At 40.5% G+C, this 16,374-nt stretch overlaps 1 long non-coding RNA gene across 1 annotated transcript in view; it reads right to left on the bottom strand.

The window, feature by feature from the left end:
* The window catches only part of LOC109270465 (uncharacterized), a 137,598-nt gene extending 122,183 nt beyond the window's left edge, over nt 1-15,415 (bottom strand). Inside the window, exons 1-2 of the long non-coding RNA XR_002081541.2 lie at nt 15,357-15,415; nt 10,823-11,040 (exon numbers count right to left, since the gene is read on the bottom strand). This is a non-coding gene — a long non-coding RNA (uncharacterized LOC109270465). The remainder of the gene's footprint in view (nt 1-10,822; nt 11,041-15,356) is intronic.
* Between the last annotated feature and the right edge of the window lie 959 nt (nt 15,416-16,374).

The following is a 16,374-nucleotide window of genomic DNA, read 5'->3' as shown; positions in this document are numbered from 1 at the left end:
TTTGGGGGTAAGTGTTCAGTAGTTTTCAGAGTACAGATGTTTTACCTCTTTGGTTAGGTTTATTCCTTGGTATCTTGTTTTGGGTACAATTGTAAATGGGATCGATTCCTTGATTTCCTTTTCTTCTGTTTCATTATTGGTATATTGAAATGCAACAGATTTTTGTACATTGATTTTATATCCTGCAATTTTGCTGAATTCATGTATTTGTTCTAGCAATTCTTTGGTGAAGTCTTTTAGGTTTTCTACATAGAGTACCATGTTGTCTGCAAATAGTGAAAGTTTGACTTCCTCCTTGCTGATTTGGATGCCTTTTATTTATTTTTATTTTCTGATTGCTGAGGCTAGAACTTCCAGTACTGTGTTAAATAATAATGGTGAGAGCAGACATCCCTGTCTTGTTTTTGACCTTAGAAGAAAAGCTCTCAGTTTTTCCCCATTGACAATGATATTAGCTGTAGGTCTTTCGTATAGGATGTTGGGGTATGTTCCATCTCTATGCTTTTTGTTGAGGGTTTTTATCAAGAATGGATGACGTATTTTGTGAAATGCTTTTTTCTGCATCTATCGAGAGGATCATATGGTTCTTATCCTTTCCTTTATTAACATGGTGTATCACGTTGATTGGTTTGTGAATATTGAACCACCCCTGCAGCCCAGGAATAAATCTCAGTTGATTGTGGTGAATAATTCTTTTACTGTACTGTTGGATTCAATTTACTAGTATCTTGTTGAGAATTTTTTCATCCATGTTCATCAGGGATATTGGCCTGTAATTCTCCATTCTAGCAGGGTCTTTTTCTGGTTTTGGAATCAAGGTAATGCTGGCCTTATAGAATGAGTTTGGAAGTTTTCCTTCCATCTCTACTTTCTTGAACAGTTTGAGAAGAATAGGTACTAATTCTGCTTTAAATGTCTGGTAGCATTCCCTTGGGAAGCCATCTGGCCCTGGACTTTTGTTTCTTGGGAGATTTTTGCTGACTGATTCAATTTCTTTGCTGGTTATGGGTCTGATCAAATTTTCTATTTCTTCCTATTTCAGCTTTGGTAGTTTGTATGTTTCTAGGAATTAATCCATTTCTTCCAGATTGCCCAGTTTGCTGAAATATAATTTTTCATAATATTCTCTTATGATTGTTTATACTTCTGTGGTGTTGGTTATGATCTCTCCTCTTTCATTCATGATTTTATTTATTTGGGTCCTCTTTCTTTTCTTTTTGTTAAGTCTGGCTAGGGGTTTATCAAGTTTATTAATTCTTTCAAAGAACCAGCTCTTAGTTTCAGTGATCTGTTCTACTAGGTTTTTTTTTGTTGTTGTTGTTGTTGTTATTTTTTGTTTGTTTCTATATCATTTATTTCTACTCCAATACTTATTATTTCTCTTCTTGTACCAACTTTAGGCTTAATTTGTCTTCCCTTTCTAGCTCCTTTAGGTGTAAGGTTAGGTTGTGTATTTGAGTCTTGCTTCTTGAGATCAGTCTCTATTGCAATACACTTCCCTTTTAGGGCCACCTTTGCTGCATCCCAGAGGTTTTGGAGTGTCGTGTTTTCATTTTAATTTGTACCTGTGTATTTTTTTATATCTTCTTTAATATTCTGGTTAACCCATTCATTCTTTAGTAGGATGTTCTTTAACCTCCATGTATTTGTGGTCTTTCCAAATTGTTTCTTGTGGTTGACTTTCACTAATGGTCTGAAAATATGCATGATATGATCTTGATCTTTCTGTATCTATCGAGGACTGATTTGTGACCTAGAATGTGGTCTATTCTGAAGAATGTTCCATGTGCACTTGAAAAGAATGTGTATTCTGCCGCTTTAGGATGAAATGCTCTGAATATATATATATATATATATATATATATATATATTTTTTTTTTTTTTTTTGAGAGAGAAAGAGAGAGGGTGCAAGTGAATGAGGGACAGAGACAGAATCCCATGATGGCGGGGGGGGGGGTGCAGGGGAGAGAGGAAGGGAGAGGGAGGGAGAGAGAATAAAGCAGGGCTCACCTGGGGCTTGTGTTTTTATCTGAAGCTGGGCTGGAGCTCACCAGAAGCAGAGCGCTGGCTCACCTGAAGCAGGGCTCATGTTCAAATGATGTGGGGCTTGGCCTTACCCAAAGCGGGGCTTGTCCTCACCAACTGTGAGATCATGACCTGAGCTGAAGTCAGATGCCCAACTGACTGAGCCACACAGGCACCCTCCTGAATATATCTGTTAAGTTCATCTGGTCCAGTGTGCCATTCAAAGCCATTGTTTCCTTATTGATTATCTCCTTAGATGATCTGTCCATTGTTGTAAGTGGGGTATTAAAGTCTCCTATGGTGTTATTATCAATGAGTTTCTTTATGTTTGCTATTAATTGATTTATATGTTTGGGTGTTTTCAAGTTGGGGGCATAAATATTTACAATTATTATATCTTGTTGATGGATAGACCCCTTAATTATGATATAATGCCCTTCTTCATCTCTTGTTACAGTCTTTGTTTTAAAATCTAGTCTGCCTCTTAAAGGCAGCATATAGATGGGTCTTGTTTTTTTATTCATTCTGGTACCCTATGTCTTTTGATTGGAGCATTTAGTGCATTTACATTCAGAGTGATCACTGAAAGTTATGAATTTAGTGCCATTGTGTTACCTGATGAGTTGGTGTTTCTGGTGATATTTATTGTCTGATCCTTTGTAGATTTTGTTGTTTTGTTCTTCTTCTTTTTTTTGTTCACTCAGAGTTCCCCTTAAAATTTCTTGCAGGGCTGGTTTAATGGTCACAAACTCCTTTAGTTATTGTTTATCTGATAAAGTCTTTATCTCTCTTTCCATTCTGAATGACAACCTTGCTGGATCAAGGATTCTTGACTGCATATTTTTCCCATTCAGCACATTGAATATTTCCTGCCACTCTCTTCTGGCCTACCCAGCTTCTGTGGACAGGTCTACTACTAACCTTATGTGCCTACCCTTGTAGGTTTAGGACCGTTTGTCCCTAAATGCTTTCAGAATTCTCTCTTTATCTTTGTATTTTGCAAGTTTCATTATGTTATGTCATGGTGTTGACCTGTTATTGTTGATTTTGAGCAGAGTTCTCTGTGCCTCTTGGACTTGAATGTCTGTTTCCTTCCCCAGATTAGGGGAATTCTCAGCTATAATTTGTTCAAATAAACTTTCTACTCCTTTTCCTTGCTTTTCTTCTTCTGAGACTCCTATGATGTGGATATTGCTTCATTTCATGGAATCACTTAGTTTCCTAAGTCTCCCCTCATGACTTACTAATTTCTGTTCCCTCTTTTTTTCAACTTCATTATTTTCCATAATTTTATCTTCTATTTCACCTCTTCTCTCCTCTGCTTCTTTAATCCTCATTGTCACTGTATTCCATTTGTTTTGTATCTCACTTACAGTATTTTTTATTTTATCCTGACTAGTTCTTAGGTCTTTGATCTCTGTAGCATGTGTTTCTCTGGTGTCTTCTATGCTTTTTTTCAGGCCCAGCTAGGAGTCTTATGACTGCTGTTCTAAATTCTTGTTCAGCTATATTGCTTAGATCTTTTTTGACCCAGTCCCTGGCTGTGACTTATTCTTGGCCTTACTTTATGTGTGTGTGTGGCGAGGGGGGGTGGGAGGGGTTCCTCCATCTTATCATTTGGCTACATCTGTCTTTTGTGTGTTTTAAAACCCTGTTATGTTTCCTGCACCTGAGAGTACTGCTATATTAAAAAGGGGTCATACACTGTCCAGGGTCTGGAACTTCAGAAGGTGTTTCTGGCACTTGCTGTGTGCACTCTGCTGTTGCATTTTGGCTGCTCTTTCTCATGGTCAGTCCTCTGCAGAGGTCCTCCTTCCTTGCAGTGGTGGAGCATTTGGACCTTTAACTAGGTGTGCTTTGATTTGTTTGTTGAAGTACCCCTGGAAAAAACATTGGGGAGAAAGCCTGATCCTTAAAAAAGAGAAAAGGAAAGGGGACAAAAAATATCAGAGAATCAAAAAACTATAAGGATTATTCCAAAGAAGAAGAAAGAATAAAGAAGAAGAAAAGAAAAACAAACAAACAAAAAAAGAATTAAAAAAAGCCTAATCCAAAAAAAGGAGAAAAGTAAATAAAAAAAAAAAAATAAGAAACTAGAAGACTGATTCAAGAAGAAAAAAGAGAAGAAGAAAGAAACAAAGCAAAAAGAACTGTAGGTGTCACTTTGAAGTCTTGGATTTTCAGTGCACTTGGTTCATGGGGGGTGTTGGATGCACTGGTCTTCTAGAAGAGAGGTCTGCTGCTTTGGCTTAGAGTCAGTCTTGCCCCAGTAAATAAGCAGTTGCCAGGCATGGGGGTGAGTGGATTTGGGGTTTGGCATAAGTGGGTTCTGTCTCCATGGGCAACCACTGTGTTGCTCTCTGAATTCCCACTGTGCCAGTATTGGGGGAAAATTGTGCCTCCCCAATCTTGTCTCCTCTCTGACTGTGGATCTCACATACCTTCTGTTCAGACAGATGTCACAAAATAGTGAGGGCAGTAAGCTCACCCTGAGCCACAACTCTCCTGTGTTTTTTCCTTGGTGGGTGGCTAGAATTCAAAACCCAAAATCTTATGGAGCACCTGGGTGGCTCAGTTGGTTAAGCAAACGACTCTTGATTTGAGCTCAGGTCATCATCTCACAGCTTGTGACTTTGAGCCCCACGTTAGGCTCTGTGCTGACAGTGGGGAGCCTGCTTGGGATTCTCTCTCTCTCCCTCTCTCTCTGCCCCTCCCCTGCTCATGCTCTCTCTCTCCCTCTTTCTCCAAATAAATAAATAAACTGAAAAAGAATTTTAAAGGACTCCCTTCTCCAGAGTAGGGCCACTCTATGCTATGTGAAGTCTTCTGTCCCCGAGAAACAGCCCCACACCTGCACAGTGCATGAAATCTATGGTGTAGCACTGCTGAAAGCAGCAAAGGTTATATTCTCTCTGGGTGTGCCTCTGCACCCTGCTGATGAAAGGCCTTTGGCTAGTGCCTGCAGTGTCTTTTGTCCTTGGAAGGCAATAAACCCTCTTCCAAAAGTCCTCCAGGAAGGGGACTATTCTCTCTCAGTGCACCCTTGAGACTGCTACACCCTGCTATGCTCTTCAGGGCCAGCACCCTCCTCCCCAGGAATGCACACCACGGCTCTGCTCCAGAGAAAGTTGCACACTTCCAAACATCAGGGTTTGAGCTTCAAATGCCATTTGCAAAAAAATAACTGGGACACTCAGTACTTCTCTGTGGTCTAGAGAGGTTTTCCTCTTGTGCTAACTCAATGCTACACTTTCTCAACCCCTTCTCTTTCTCTACCTTTTGTCTTTCCACAGAAGGTTCCCTCTCCTCCACAGCACTACCATTTTTCTCTCTCCCAATTCACTTCCACACACCTCATACCTACCAAGCTGTCTCCCTCCAACTGTGGAGATCCTTCTGTCAGTCCGCAGATCAATTTTCTGGGTATTCTAAGCGATCTGATCTGAACACAGCTGTGTTTGAGGGACAAGGAAAGCCCAGAGTCCCCCTACTTCTCTGCCACCTTAACTTTTCCTTGTACCTGATTTCCTCAGCAATGAGCTGTGACCAGCAAAGCTCATTAGAGACTCAATGCCCAGGATTCTTGCTGGAAACTGGTCACATAGACTTACTTTCCTTAGCATACACTAAAATTCTAGACTCCCAGAAAGAAAGCAGATGTTCAGCATAGATCACATGGTTTACACAATTTTGCAGAGTAAGCCATTAGTATCAGTTCTTGGAATGGTGGGAGTTGTCCTGAAATCCAAGTTCCCATGTGTCAGTCAGAGGGCAAGCTTGGTAGCAGGCCTTTCTAGAAAGAGGCATTTTCAGGCCTGCTGTGTTTACTCCTTTCTGCACAGGTAGGTTGCTCTACCAGCATAAACTCTTCCATGCTCTTCCTTGTGGCTGGCCCATGACAACCTTGGCCCACTCTATCAGCAAATTGGACATATCTATACAGAAATGCAGATAGAATGGCTTTTGCCAGACTGCAGAGTATCAGAAAGGGAGGTCTGGTGTAGCAAGTTCTTGTCTTATATCCATGTGCTAGTCAGGCTTGATGTGGTCTACATGACTCATGTCTCAACTTTGAGTTGATTTGCATCCCTTGGCCCATGAAACTTGGCTAATCCTCACAAGGTTGTGCTCTTCTAGATGCCCTTGGTACCTTCGAACTTGTATATGGCCCTTATCCTATGTTGTATCACATCAAAGCTCTACTGGAGACAGAGTTATTGTTATGTGAGTAGAAATGGTCTTGCTGACTCCCTTGGACCTACTAGCAAAGGCAAAGGACGTTTGATTGGTATAACAGCTTCTAGGCTTGGACTTTACTCATTAAGAAAATAAAACTGCACATGCTCAAAACAAAACAAAACAAAAAGCCAAACAACAACAACAACAACAACAACAAAGACCTTGAATGGCTAGAAAGGTCCTGGAGCTACTTCTGAAAGAACAAGTCAGGTTTGGGATGTTAGACTAAGGTAAGGGCATTGAGAGAGACAAAGAAAAAGGTAACCCCTTGCTGGAATTGGGATAGGAGAATAGATTTAAAGGAAGCAGACACTGAAGGGTTTTGAGGAAAGGATCCTTAGGACAGCTGCTTTGGGTTGTACACTGTCATGTCTGTTAGTTGCTTATTTGAAAGACTTCAGTACATTTATATATTTCTTTTCAATATTTAAAAATTTTCTTAGATGTCATCTGATGTGTTTAAGTGCAATGTCATTCTGAAACATGAGGTGGTCTGCGTTTGTTGCCTGGATGAGTTTGTTTTTCTATCATCTATCCCATCAGCTTCTTGAGGACAGGAAATGTAAAGGATACTTTGTACATTTTGGATACTAATAAAGATGTGATGAATGAACACACACATACATTATTTGGCAAAAGAAAAGGAGAGTGATGTTGTTTTGTAATATGCCCAGCAATCAGGATCTAAGTAATGCCAGAAAGGATTTTTTCTGGAAGGAGCAAATTAGTTGTACCAGATGCCAAACCACACTCTAAATGAGCAAGGGGTAAAGGTGAGAGACCTGGGGACAGGCAAAAATTTTAGGCATAGTTCTGAAGCATTTCAAATGATATAGCAGCAGGATTTTGAAGAGATCTAAAAGGACAGCAAATATTCTAATCCAGTATCAAAAGTAAATTGGATGTTTTTGAACAAAGCAATACAAGACTTCTCTAAAGCAGTCTAAAGTAAAGTCACAGCCAATTGGCTAATGTAAACTTTGGCAATAAACTAAAAAGGACTTTATAAAGACCCAACCAAATGATTTTTTAAATTTTCAGACAATTTTGCTATGAGCTGGCTTTGAATTTCATTTCATACCTGCTACAAGCAAAGAGATCTTACCAATGCAAAGATATTCTTTCGGTAAGAATGTTTTCTAGGAAAAGAGAATGGCTGGATAGTCTTTGTTTGACAGGAATAAACAAAAACAATGTCTGGTTAAATACCATTTGATTCCTGACAGAGAACTGAAAGTGTGGGTAGCAAGTTCCCAGAAGAGATCTGAGGCTAATTAAAGTTTATCAGAAAATTCTTTAAGCATTTTTATTCAGGAATGGTAATTTTTCCCCAGAATTTGTAAATAATCTTATAAAATGATTTTTGTAATCAGACCACGTTTGGGCATTTTTTCCATATTAAGAAAGAACATAGTTGATTTTTTCAATCATATCAGTATTCACAGACACATGTTGTGCATATAGATCTTCAAATGTAAAGGAAGCTGTCATATGTCATCCGAACTGTTATAGTTGGAAAAAGAATGACTTCAGTCACCATAGGGGGAGGGACACGGAACATCTCTGGTCTCGAGAATATGTCATTCATTATCAAGTGTAAGTAGGCACATTAGGTAGATCCCTTGCTGCAGGTTGCTATCTTTAGAATAGCCAAAATAATTATAAGAAAGAGGGGTGGCTTATGGAACCCAAGGGCTAGAATGCAGCTGGGCCTTGGGAAGGTTGCAATAGTTGCCTGGAAACCTGTGGGAAATCCTGAGTACTCTCTCTGGTCTCTTGCTTCTTTCTATGCATCTGTTGCCTTCTTTCTTGGGGAACAGCTTTTCCTGTGTCTCAGCCCAGTGGAAGATGGCAGCCAGCAGTTTCCATGTTCACAAGGTCTAGCCACACAGAGGGACCAACTTTCATTCTTGCTCCCAATTTCAGATTTCTAGGAGGTTGGGGCTTCTCACTTGCTCAGCTTGGTACATTGCCATTCCACTAAACTGAGACCAGGGAATTCAGTTGTATCATATAAAAAGGTCTGCTGGGTCCTCTCGATAGATTGGGAAGTTCTTAGAGAAGGAAGAATTGTTGTAAGTGGGGCAAACATACTCCAAAGTGTATGACATTAGGCTTGATCAAAAGCAGGGATTATTATTTAAAAGTTCAATATAGCAAGACAAAAACCTGTTAACTACTGAGCAGCCCTAGAGAACAAAAAGTTTGAAACTATGGAGTGCCTAGGTGGCTCAGTCAATTAAGCGTCCAACTCCTGATTTTGGCTCAGGTCATGGGCTCATAGTTTACGACTTTGAGTTCTGCATCGGGCTCTGTGCTGGCAGTGCGGAGCCTGCTTGGGATTCTTTCTCTCCCTCTGCCCCTCCCTTGCTAGCACACACTCTCTATCTATCTCTCTCCCAAAATAAATAAATAGACATCAAAAAAATTAAAAAAAAATTTGATCTTAGCTCTGGAAGTTTCAATAGGATGTCATACTCACAATGGCTCCCAAACCTGGACAATAACCAGAAACAGATTTAGATTTAGATGTTTAGATTTGGAAATAAGTTTCCTGGTTCTCCTTTAAGATTCTGATTCATTAAATATGAAATATGCATTTAAAATCTTCTTTACTGATGCTATTAATTAAGTAGATTTGGGGACCACTGATCTGTATACTCTGGCTTCTGGATAGCAAAGATCTTATTTAAAGGGTTTTCAGGGAAAGACACTCATAATCTGAAACATTTCTTCTTATTTTTTGACCTGAGTATCAGAAACTTTTTCTTTACAACCAAATAAAAATTTCCACCTACAATGAAAGGTTCAAAGCATGTTTTGCCTTATATTTATTCTATGCTTATTCTTTCCTAGCTTCTATCCAAATCCTTTACACATTTCCAGTTCTATTATATGTGCATTATTCAAATCCAACTATGTATATCTGGACAAAAACATTTCCCTTTAAAATATGCTGGAAATTTTGCCAGACCACTGTTCAGTTCTCTTCAGGGCCTGATACCATCCCAGAAGCAACTTCAATCTTATTGGCTAGTTCCAGCCTGGATTTTGTCTGGAGGACATGCTGGACAATGCCTGGATGTTCTCTGGAGCAAATGTAATTTGAAGGGTGAATGCAGTTTCAGGGAACCAAGTTCACTATGAGAGAAGCTATAATATCTGGCATTGGACAAAGTGAGGAGGTCAGAGGCAGCAGCTGACAAGAGATGTTTGACGCTGGAGTCATCAGAACAGGCTAGAAAATATGAGTGTGGGGTGTGGCCAGGCAGGATGGCCTGGTATTGCTCAGGGAACAAAGGAGACTTCTTGGGGTGCCCTCTCACTCAGGCTGGGAAGCAATGGGCAGATTGGCCCTGATGCCAGGCATTAGAAACTTACCATTTGGTTGTCACTTTATGCAATACTTAATTGATTTCCTATATCTCTTACTGACTTCTGTCCAATTTTTTATTCTGTAACTCATGCAGTCTATTAAAAATTCTCTTGGACTTTTCTAGTTTATTCTTCCAGTATCTTCATTATGGCATGTTAATCCTGTGGTGCACCATACAATGGCACATGAGTCTTTAGTGGAGAGGCTCAGTAATATTGGTTTGATTTTTCAGTGCTTTCATTTTTTTTTCCAGGAAGTACAGAGGTACAAATAAGTAGGGGGTGTACAAATAAGGGGAGAGAAAGAGGGGGCCATGAGTACGGGCCTTTTAAAACAATATCTCATTGGGGTGCTGCAGTGAATTTTTGAGCACCATGTTTTAAGAATAGGCTTTGGAGAAAAATGATGGAAACATGTGAAGGACTGAAGAGTTGAGGCCCATGTACATGGGTTAAGAGAATCGGGGTGGTTGACTGAAAAGTTGAGAAGTCTGTGGGGTGTGGTCATATGGAAGCATAATCTGTGGGAATATAGTTTTGAAGGTGGTCTTTGCAAAGACATGACACATCTTCCCAGGGCATCAATTTATGTAAATATCAGTGTGGGGGAGAAGATTATTTTTTTAAGTTTATTTATTTTGAGAGAGACAGAGATAGCACAAGTGTGGAAGGAGCAGAGAGAGAGAGAGAGAGAGGGAGAGAATCCCAAGCAGACTCTGAGCCACCAGCACAGAGCCTGATGTGGGGCTCAAACACACGAAGCCACGAGATCATGACCTGAGCCCAAACCAAGAGTTGTTCACTTAACTGACTGAGCCACCCAGGCGCCCTGGGAGAAGATCATTTTTGTGTGACTCCGTCATAGCTATATGATGAGAGTGCGAAATTCTCACAAATTGTTAACATAAAACACAAAAGAAATGTTAAGCTTTCATCTGAGTTGCCATGGTTTAGTTTTTTGAATCCTGGGTATACGCATTTAATTTCTTTAGCCGTCTAGAAGCACCCAGTTTTCAATTACAACATGGAGGAAGATGGTGACCAACTTCCTACCAGCTCAAAAGAACTAGAATTATGGGATACAGAAAATTTTTAACTTCAATACAAAGGAGGACTTTCATCAGGGTGAATACAAACACATCAGATCGTCAAGTGAATTTAGAAACAAGAATATACTTCTTACCTTAAAGAAAAGGGTAACGTGGAGCGGACTGGATATGCTGCCCTCCAAATCTTGGGTGTCTTCTCTCTGAGATGGAGTCTCACCTGGGGGGTGTGCTTCCTTCTTCTGATGAGCCTTCTTTGCTGAACTGGAATCATGGTGAACACACTTCTTGCTAATGATCTCAGAGGACAGGGCTGAGGCAAAATTTCCCAGAATGTTGTTATATTTAGACCTATCTGGAAGCAAGTTACCAGATTTGAACGGAGTATTTTCATATCAAGAAATTCTGATTCCAATTGCAAAAGAAATAGCATGGATTTAAGTGAAAAGTGAATGTCATACTCTTTTTCAGTCTCATCTTCCAAAAGTAACTACTGATAACACTTTCTTATACATCCTTTCAAATATTTCACGTGCATGAATAAGGAGATACACACATGCATGCACACACACACTCATAATCCTATTATTCACATTTCTTTACCTTGCTTTTTTCATTTAAAATGTGCAGAACATTTACTATACAATTTCCTACGGCATCTTTCCTAATAGCTACAGACAGCTGCAGAGTATTCCATCCCGTGGCTGTACCATTCATTACTTAAACAATCCCATATTTCAGGAAATTTAAGCTGTGTGACAGATGTAGCAAGTTGCTTATGAATATCCGTTCTTCTTTCTGATGAAGACAACTCTGATTTTGTTCAAAACAGCAATATTCTCGGGGCGCCTGGGTGGCTCATTTGGTGGAGCGTCCGACTTCGGCTCAGGTCATGATGTCACGGTCTGTGAGTTCGAGCCCCGGAAGCTCTGCACATGGAGACTGTTTTTGAATTATTTCTGTTATAAATGAAGTTTCAATCACTGCCCGTTTGCCTGATTATTTCCTTAGACGAAAGAATCACGTGTGGGGCAGAAGTTTGAGAAGTAGCCAGTGGATGAGACAGTGTTTGGGGGTGGGAAGCAGCCATCTTTTTGGGTGTATTCTACAGTACAATGACCCTCCGGATTTTGTTGATAATACAAGTTGACTCAGTGGCACATCGTGCATCGCCAACATAATTCTTGTAGTTACTCATATCCCTGTTTCTTCCTGGCTTCCTTCCTGCCTGTCTACTCCTGGCACTTTGTGGCCAGAGGTCAGCCTCCTGTCTGTGTCTTTGACAGTCTGGATGTTATTGCCATTTGCATTCCGCCCGGGTCTGTTCTGATTATTTCAGCACGACTTGGTCAAAGGAGAAGAGCAAGCGAAGTCAGTCCCTCTCATGGGGAGACAGTTCATCCAGGCTGCAGGCAAATTTATTTCTGTTGCATCTTGATATCCAAGGTGGAAAAAATTGAGGTCACACATCACAGGCAGGCAGAAAACAGAATTCTCAAGCGTTTTGAAGCCATTTCACTTTATTGAAAATATATTGCAGCGCAGGGATGGGCAAGGGTGATCATCAAGATACTTAACAATCATAAAATGTGGATGTTCCTTATCAGAATGGACGCTGGCACTAAGCAACCGGCTGCCCTGGTGTGTACCCACTATCAGCTGGGGGGACAGGGAAATGGGATTCTCCTTTTTTATCCTCAGGAACTAAATTATGAAATTCTTGCCAGCTGGACTTCCCTTCAGCAGGTGCTTATCTCTCCTAACCAGTCTATGAGAAAGAATTTTCCTAAATCCCCCTTAAAAAAAAAAAAAATCTCTCTTTGATTATATCATCAGTGGATATTTTTTCTTAAAGGTCCAAAAATTCTAACTCGGATGTATTAGAACTCTTTGGGTTGCAAGCAAGTAACAGAGCCTAAGTCAGATTATATTCAACATAAAGGGGAAGTTTTGGGGTTCCATGACTAGGAAGTCTAGGATGGAAACCACCAGGTATGTTTGGATTCAGGCTCAATGGTACTGTTAAGACTCTTCAGTAATTATCTCTGTTCCTCTTTGGATGCTGGCCCCATTCTTTTCTCTGGCACGTGGTCTTCTTCCAGACTAGTGGTCAGGGCCAGTCTCATGGGTATGTGACTCTCACGCTCACAAAGGTCCTGGCACTGGAAGGGCCCTGAGCACAGGCATGTGAACAAGCCCATCTCCGAGTAACTGAGCCAGACTTGGATCAGCAGAACCCCCCACCTGGCTTATGAACAATAATAAATGCTTGCTGCGTTTGAGTTTGGGGACACTTTGTTATGTAGTATTACAGCAATAGATAACAAATCCAGGTGACTGTTAATACTCTCCCAATGCTTTACCAACCACTGTGAGACTTTAAAACAGGCACTATGTGGTATTCACCTTCCTGTTCCCTAGCAGTACTTAGCACAGCACCTTACACTTAGCACTTGGCCAATAAATATTTGTTGGGACAAAATTGCCCTCCATTACTTCCTTATTACTCTGTTTCTCTTTTCAGTGAAATGTCCTAAGTGACTTTTCTGTGGTTAAGGACATCATCCCCATTTTACTGGGCTTCTGACCTGACCCCTCCATCAAGGCTGTTCTGGAACTACTCGCCAGTGCCATCTGTGCTGCTTACTGGTTATGATGGTCACCCTTCTTCCCTTCCCTTACTTGGCATCTCCACAGCTTTAGGTACAGTTGGTTCCTTCTTTCTTTAGAGGACACTTTCTTTTTCTGGCTTTTGTGGCACCACATTTGCTTGGTTTTTCTTTTTGCTGGCTACCTTTCTGCAGGCTCCTTTGATGGAGCTTCTTTCTTCTTAACATAAACAATTGGACCTTGGATTTCTTCTTTACTTTTCTTTCTGTTCTTCTCTCCTTTGGTGACTTCAACTATCCTCTTGGCATCAAATACCATTTCTATACTCATCACCCTTAAATACTTACTTCCAGCACAGACTTCCCCAAAATCTGTCTGCTTGCCTGGCGACTCCACTTGGGTTTCCAGATGATATTTTATTTATTTTTAAATGTTTATTTATTTATTTAGAGAGTGAGTGAGTAGGGGAGGAGCAGAGACAGAACCCCAAGCCGTCGGTGCAGAGCCCAACACGTGCCACAATCTCATGACTGTGAGATCATGACCTGAGACAACATCAGGAGTCAGATGCTCAACCGGCTGAGCCCCACAGGTACTCCTCCAGAGGACATTTTAAACCTAATACCACTAAAACAACCATTCTTTGTGGACCTCCTCACTCTGTTCCTATTCCTTAGGTCCCATTGCAGTAAGTGGCACCATTACCCCACCCCGCTGGGCATGACAAAAATCTAGGCATTGTTCTTGTTTCCTCTATTTCCTTTACTCCAACATTTATCCCAGAAAGATCTACCAATTCTACTTCAAAATCTATCCTGCATTCTTCCACTTTTCTACATCTTTACTATCCCCTAACCCAAGACATCATCATCTCTTGTCTGGAGGAATATAACAGTTTCCATATTAATTCTCTATCTTGTCTCATTATCCATTCTTCCCTTTGCAGCCAGAACACAATATTAAAACATTGTAGATCAGATTATGGTTATGTTATTCTTCCAACTTAAATACCCTTCTTGTCTGAGTTCTTCTAAAACTTGGGGAAAAAAAATCCAGTCTTTATCCCTTCTTAGGAAGGCCTCATCTTATGACCCTGTGCTCAACTTTTAGCATCTTCACATCAGCAACAACTCTCCAGCCACACTAAGCTTCTTTTGGCTCCCTGAAATTGGTTCCTACTGTAGGTGCTTTGCATTAACATTTTTCTCTGGAATGTGTTTATTATTCCTTGATCTTTGCATGACTGTTTCTCATCACACAGATCAACTTTATTTTTTCTTCTTTTTATTTGAGAGAGAGAGAGAGAGAGAGAGAGAGCACGAGTTGGGGAGAAGGGCAGAGGGAGGGAGACAGAGAATCTCAAGCAGGCTCCATGCTCAGTGCAGAGCCCCATGTGGGGCTCAATCCCACGACCCTGGGATCATGACCTGAGCCAAATCAAGAGGCAGATGCTCAACCAGACTGAGCCACTCAGGCGTCCCCAGTGTTAATTTACCTTCAAAGAGAGGCCTTTCCTAGACCACTCAATCTAAGTTTACTACAAAGTCACCCTCTTACCTCCTCCTACTTTTACATCCTGGCATAACATTGATCACCCTCTAATACTGTTCTTGGCCTTGTCTCTTTCTCTGTCATATCCCAAGGCCTAGTATTTTCCCACATTTTCTCAAATGTGGTGGGCTCTCCCTACGTATTTGTTGAATGAAAATGAGAAAAGAAATGTTGAATAGTGTGAAAGGCTGAACTTACCTAATTTTCCTTTCATTAAGAATGGTATTTATAACTCAAACCTGAAAATAGCACTCTGACAGTTTTCCACATAATCCAACATTTTGAAGACAAAAGTTCAGTTTTGATTAAGAGTCTTTTATTCTTTTTTTTAAAATCAATTTTTTAAATGTTTATTCATTTTTGGGAGAGAGAGAGACAGAGACAGAGAGAAAAAGGGAGATACAGAACTTGAAACAGGCTCTAGGTTCAGAGCTGTCAGCACAGAGCCCAACATGGGGCTCGAACCCACAAGATGTGAGATCATGACCTGAGCCAAAGTCTGATGCTTACCTGACTGAGCCACCCAGGCACCCCAAGAGTCTTTTATTCTTGATGACAATGAGATGCTGAAAAAAGAAAGCAAAAGAGGGGGTAAAAACCCAATTCACTACTAACTTTAGATAAATAATTGCTATTGCATATATATAAAATTCTCAAAAATAAAATGATTATTGGAGTTGGCAGTCAACCAAGATTCATATAACCATCAACCTCCTCTCTCTCCCTCTCTCACTCTTTTTCTCATCACCATTTCTTGGGTGGATGTTATGGAATTTTAAAAGAAGAAAAATTATCCAATGCATATGACACCTGTGAGAACTGTATAAATCAGGAGATAGACACGTATCCCTGCTCCCTAGTGGCAGCTAATAGGTTAAGAAGAGAACTTCACTGTGATCAAACACAAAGCAAAACACTGGGAAATACCATAATAGAATTATACCATTATCAAGAAAAGCGTGTCTGTGTGGTAGCAGTTGGAGACAATGAAGAGGAATCACACATTTTGGAAAAGGTGGATGAATGAGTTAGATAATCTGATGACATAACATGCATAGCACAAAGGCACTAAGATCAATAGAAGATGACGCCATTTGCTTTAAAAACCTTTTCAGCTCCAACAAATCAGACGTCTTAACAAAAGTCAGATGGATTTTCATACTGTTGTCTTTGCTAGTGTAAGAGCTGAGAATGAATAAAGCTTTCCACCGATCCTTGCAAATGCTCCAGGGGCCCCATTCAGTGCAGAGTAAGATCAGCACCCCCTATAATTAGCCATTTGCTCTGAATCGCAGGCCACAGATAAACTTTCCAGCAGCCCTTGGGAAGGCACGAGAGCCCTCAGAAAGGTGACCCTGCTGGCAAATTAAAAGCATCTAAGTGGATGTGCACACTTTACTTGAAGAAAGGCATAAATTAGTCATGATATTTATTGCAGGACAAAAGAATCCCCAGTTATCTTCTCTTACCAAATATCTGTCTTGGACAGTTGGAGAAACTGGACAGGACAATGAATCAATAACGTTCA

Source organism: Panthera pardus, unplaced genomic scaffold (assembly GCF_024362965.1).
Source record: "Panthera pardus isolate Hobbes unplaced genomic scaffold, ASM2436296v1 HiC_scaffold_6, whole genome shotgun sequence".
NCBI classification, from domain to species: domain Eukaryota; kingdom Metazoa; phylum Chordata; class Mammalia; order Carnivora; family Felidae; genus Panthera; species Panthera pardus.
Note: the sequence above shows the minus strand (reverse complement) of the source record. Positions and strands in the feature narration are given on the sequence as shown.